This window comes from Schistocerca piceifrons, unplaced genomic scaffold (assembly GCF_021461385.2).
Source record: "Schistocerca piceifrons isolate TAMUIC-IGC-003096 unplaced genomic scaffold, iqSchPice1.1 HiC_scaffold_936, whole genome shotgun sequence".
NCBI classification, from domain to species: domain Eukaryota; kingdom Metazoa; phylum Arthropoda; class Insecta; order Orthoptera; family Acrididae; genus Schistocerca; species Schistocerca piceifrons.
In genome coordinates this window covers 3,310,001-3,315,000 of record NW_025729208.1, presented here as the reverse complement: position 1 = coordinate 3,315,000, position 5,000 = coordinate 3,310,001, and the positions used below count along the sequence as shown (strand labels likewise).

At 53.2% G+C, this 5,000-nt stretch overlaps 1 non-coding gene across 1 annotated transcript in view; it reads right to left on the bottom strand.

Annotated features, from left to right (window-relative positions):
* The window catches only part of LOC124772115, a 1,909-nt gene extending 1,713 nt beyond the window's left edge, over positions 1 to 196 (bottom strand). The window contains exon 1 of the ribosomal RNA XR_007013790.1: positions 1 to 196. This exon is cut by the window's left edge and continues 1,713 nt beyond it. This is a non-coding gene — a ribosomal RNA (small subunit ribosomal RNA).
* Between the last annotated feature and the right edge of the window lie 4,804 nt (positions 197 to 5,000).

The window sequence follows — 5,000 nt, the reverse complement described above, 5'->3', positions numbered from 1 at the left end:
ATCTCTGGTCGGGACTCTGTTTGCATGTATTAGCTCTAGAATTACCACAGTTATCCAAGTAACGTGGGTACGATCTAAGGAACCATAACTGATTTAATGAGCCATTCGCGGTTTCACCTTAATGCGGCTTGTACTGAGACATGCATGGCTTAATCTTTGAGACAAGCATATGACTACTGGCAGGATCAACCAGGGAGCTGCGTCAACTAGAGCTGAGCAGCCGGCCGCCCGGGAGTGTGTCCCGGGGGCCCGCGCGAACACGCAAGCGTCCGCTCAATCATTCTGCAAACAGGAGGAGGCTGAGCTCCCCTGCACAATACACCTCGAAACCCTCTCAGGTCCCGGCGGCGCGCAGCGCCGTCCCAAGTACTTGGTCGGGTTCGAGAGAGGCGCAATCGCCCGGAGTTAGGCGAGTAGACGCTTTCGGTGCGACCACCCGTGCTCCCAACTGAGCTTGCCGCTGCCGACAGAGGCCCGGGAGCGTGCTGTCGTGGCATTGCCGGCGGGAGACAACACGCGCCACCTACGGTGACCGGCAGCTCCAACGCCAGCGCCACAGAAGGACAAAAGCCCCACTTGGGTGCCGAAGCGAACTCTCCCAGCACAGCGCACGCGCCAACACATCCGCACAGCTGCGATACAAACCACCAGCGAGAACCGCTGGGGCGACCGAGCAGCAGACGGCGTCGCGGCGCCGAGCGCCGGGCGGCGGCGCATCCTCAACGCACACAGTCCTCAATCGGACCAGCACACTGAAGATGTCCACCGCGCTTCGCACCGGGCCCGCGAGGACCTACTTTGGCCGCACGGCGCCGCGCGCAGGGTGCGCCGGCGCGCAGCTGCGACGCCTGCCGCGTCCGTCGGCCGGCGCGCCTGCCACTGGCCGCCCCCACCAGCCGGCTGTAGCGCGTGCGCCCACGCACCGCGCGGCCAGCACGCCGGGAGGCGCCCCCTCACCGGCCGGGGACGGTCCCACCCAGCCACCGCCGCGTATCGCTTCACACCCAGATGCCGTTCAGTTTCGTCGGCATGGTGGGTATCGCTGGAACAACCGGTTAGTACCTCAACCTATCGTCGCCATCACCGATTCACCCCTAGCGAGAACAACCGCACCACAACGGGTTACCATTTGTTCATTTGCGTAACTTCACCAGAAAACGTATGCGTCCATCGCCATTTGCAACTTCCACGATTATTGCATGCCTGTGTCAGGTGTCACACCACACTACGTCTGCCCACATACACGCAACAAAATGTGCACGCCTAGACAATACGTGGAAGGTGGCCCCCGTACGTATGCGATGTCCATTGCTCGAACGACTGTCAACCGGCCTCTGTAGCATGTCGCAGATATGGAACGCGGTGCACCATGCTATCACGGTGTGTGAGGAGAGACGACTAGGTCCGAATACATCAACAGACAGCTCATGCTGATCGCCATCCACGGCGTCCGTTCCTCCCACACGTCTCTATGGCGTACCACACTGCAATCCAGCTCTCATAGGGAGACGACACGTAGCTGCGTGCACAATATTTGCACTGTATGGTCCGCCGTTTTTGGGCGCAGTCGTTGTACGGTCACACATGTGCCACGATGTATCATTCAGTACATAAGGACGAATGTGCAGTACAGATTGTGGTTTACGCGTACGACATCAGCGGACAGTTGACACAGGCCGCACCACAACGTAGCCTGCGTACGTCGCATGCGAAGGGCATTGAACATGCAAACTTCTCACCAACCAGCTTGCGAAGGCAGGGGGCAAGGTGGGGACGTGGGGAGGTGTGGGGGGGGGGCGGCATGTACGTCCTGCTGCCATCCACATTACAGTGTACAGCAGGAGCATGTGGAAAGTCAGCAAGACTTGCAAGGTGTTTAACATGAAGCGATACACAGGGGAGCGGGCAGTGCGAGTAGCGAACTATATTGCGAGGGTTGCGGGTGGGCAACACTACACTAATTGAACGAGTCGTATAACAATTACAGAGCAGGTTTAGGCGACAACGTGGGTTACGTTAGCGGACAACGTGGGTTACGTTAAGGCACAACATGGGTTAGGTTAAGGCACAACATGGGTTAGGTTAAGGCACAACATGGGTTAGGTTAAGGCACAACATGGGTTACGTTAAGGCACAACATGGGTTACGTTAAGGCACAACATGGGTTACGTTAAGGCACAACATGGGTTACGTTAAGGCACAACATGGGTTACGTTAAGGCACAACATGGGTTATGTTAAGGCACAACATGGGTTAGGTTAAGGCACAACATGGGTTAGGTTAAGGCACAACATGGGTTAGGTTAAGGCACAACATGGGTTAGGTTAAGGCACAACATGGGTTAGGTTAGGGCACAACATGGGTTAGGTTAGGGTACAACATGGGTTAGGTTAAGGCACAACATGGGTTAGGTTAAGGCACAACATGGGTTAGGTTAAGGCACAACATGGGTTAGGTTATGGCACAACATGGGTTAGGTTAAGGCACAACATGGGTTAGGTTAAGGCACAACATGGGTTAGGTTAAGGCACAACATGGGTTAGGTTAGGGGACAACATGGGTTAGGTTAGGGGACAACATGGGTTAGGTTAGGGGACAACATGGGTTAGGTTAGGGGACAACATGGGTTAGGTTAGGGGACAACATGGGTTAGGTTAGGGGACAACATGGGTTAGGTTAGGGGACAACATGGGTTAGGTTAGGGGACAACATGGGTTAGGTTAGGGGACAACATGGGTTAGGTTAGGGGACAACATGGGTTAGGTTAGGGGACAACATGGGTTAGGTTAGGGGACAACATGGGTTAGGTTAGGGGACAACATGGGTTAGGTTAGGGGACAACATGGGTTAGGTTAGGGGACAACATGGGTTAGGTTAGGGGACAACATGGGTTAGGTTAGGGGACAACATGGGTTAGGTTAGGGTACAACATGGGTTAGGTTAGGGTACAACATGGGTTAGGTTAGGGTACAACATGGGTTAGGTTAGGGTACAACATGGGTTAGGTTAGGGTACAACATGGGTTAGGTTAAGGCACAACATGGGTTAGGTTAAGGCACAACATGGGTTAGGTTAAGGCACAACATGGGTTAGGTTAAGGCACAACATGGGTTAGGTTAAGGCACAACATGGGTTAGGTTAAGGCACAACATGGGTTAGGTTAAGGCACAACATGGGTTAGGTTAGGGGACAACATGGGTTAGGTTAGGGGACAACATGGGTTAGGTTAAGGCACAACATGGGTTAGGTTAAGGCACAACATGGGTTAGGTTAAGGCACAACATGGGTTAGGTTAAGGCACAACATGGGTTAGGTTAAGGCACAACATGGGTTAGGTTAAGGCACAACATGGGTTAGGTTAGGGGACAACATGGGTTAGGTTAGGGGACAACATGGGTTAGGTTAAGGCACAACATGGGTTAGGTTAAGGCACAACATGGGTTAGGTTAAGGCACAACATGGGTTAGGTTAAGGCACAACATGGGTTAGGTTAAGGCACAACATGGGTTAGGTTAAGGCACAACATGGGTTAGGTTAAGGCACAACATGGGTTAGGTTAAGGCACAACATGGGTTAGGTTAAGGCACAACATGGGTTAGGTTAAGGCACAACATGGGTTAGGTTAAGGCACAACATGGGTTAGGTTAAGGCACAACATGGGTTAGGTTAAGGCACAACATGGGTTAGGTTAAGGCACAACATGGGTTAGGTTAAGGCACAACATGGGTTAGGTTAAGGCACAACATGGGTTAGGTTAAGGTACAACATAGGTTAGGTTAAGGTACAACATAGGTTAGGTTAAGGTACAACATAGGTTAGGTTCGGTTACACGTTGTTGTAAGGAAAGGTGTAGGGGGGGGGGGCGGGGGCGGCAGGTTCGTTGATAGTGATTATAGTAAGTGAATGCTTGTGACATGATCAGATTTGTCATGTCAGGATGCACCTTTGGCTTATTAGAGGCGGCGCTCCAATTCTATGCTTGTGTCAGACCTGTGTCTTTGACTCATGTCATTGTTTGTGCGCTGTGACAGGAGGTACTATTGTGATGTTGGGTGCACCGTTGTATAGGACATGTGTGGGTGTTGGTGCCTTATCTGCGCAATGGTGGATGTCGAAAGGGTGGGATATTCTATTTTCCGCATGGACCTCCTGGTCTGGTTGTGATAGTGTGGATTGTGTAATGTGGCGGAGAGGATGCACTGGATGTTGTTCCATGCTGGTGCTTACGTATTGTATGTGCGCCTGTTAGAAGCAGAGAGTGGTGCGTGATCAGAGTGTCTGGCTGACGTGTGGTTCCCATTGTGGGCTGACTCTTTCAGCATGTATACGGACAGTTGTATATATTTTCTGTAGTTTGATGGCTCTGCATTGATTACTAATCAGCGCCGTGTGTACGGGTAATCTGGTTCCAGTCCAAAATGTTCCATCTGTGTACATTAGTGACAAAGACTCCCCCATGCAGTGGGGCTCGGTCTGTTATAACTCTTCCGCGTAATATATTTGCGCCACGTCTTTGCGACTGCGAGTGCGAGTGCGAGTGCAACGCGCATGGGGACCGACATGCTGATGGCTCGGTATCGGACGCCGTACAGTGAGCAACGCGATCGCGTCTCTCGCTCGTAAGTGGTACAGGTCGCGGCTCATGTATACGGACAGCGGGAATGTCGCATATTGGAAATAACTCTTCATGAAACGCAAGTTATAGGGGTGGATTGCACTTTACGAGTGCGGGAAACGTCCGCCGTTCATCCGCTGGAGGTGCGCGTTTGGCGGTTGGGGTGGTCCACGAACGGGTGCGGGTGGAGTCATTGCCGGTCCACGGCTTCGTGCGGCAGAGCCACTGGAGAATGGGTGCTATGGTCGACAGAGGCTGCAGGCTTTGTGGGTGGCGTCGAAAGGCGGCCACTGTGGCGCCATCGCTGTCTTAGTCGGCTTGGCGTCTCATAGATGGCGGTAGCGTCGTTGCAGGAGGTCATGTTGCGGGAGACCTACAGATGGCG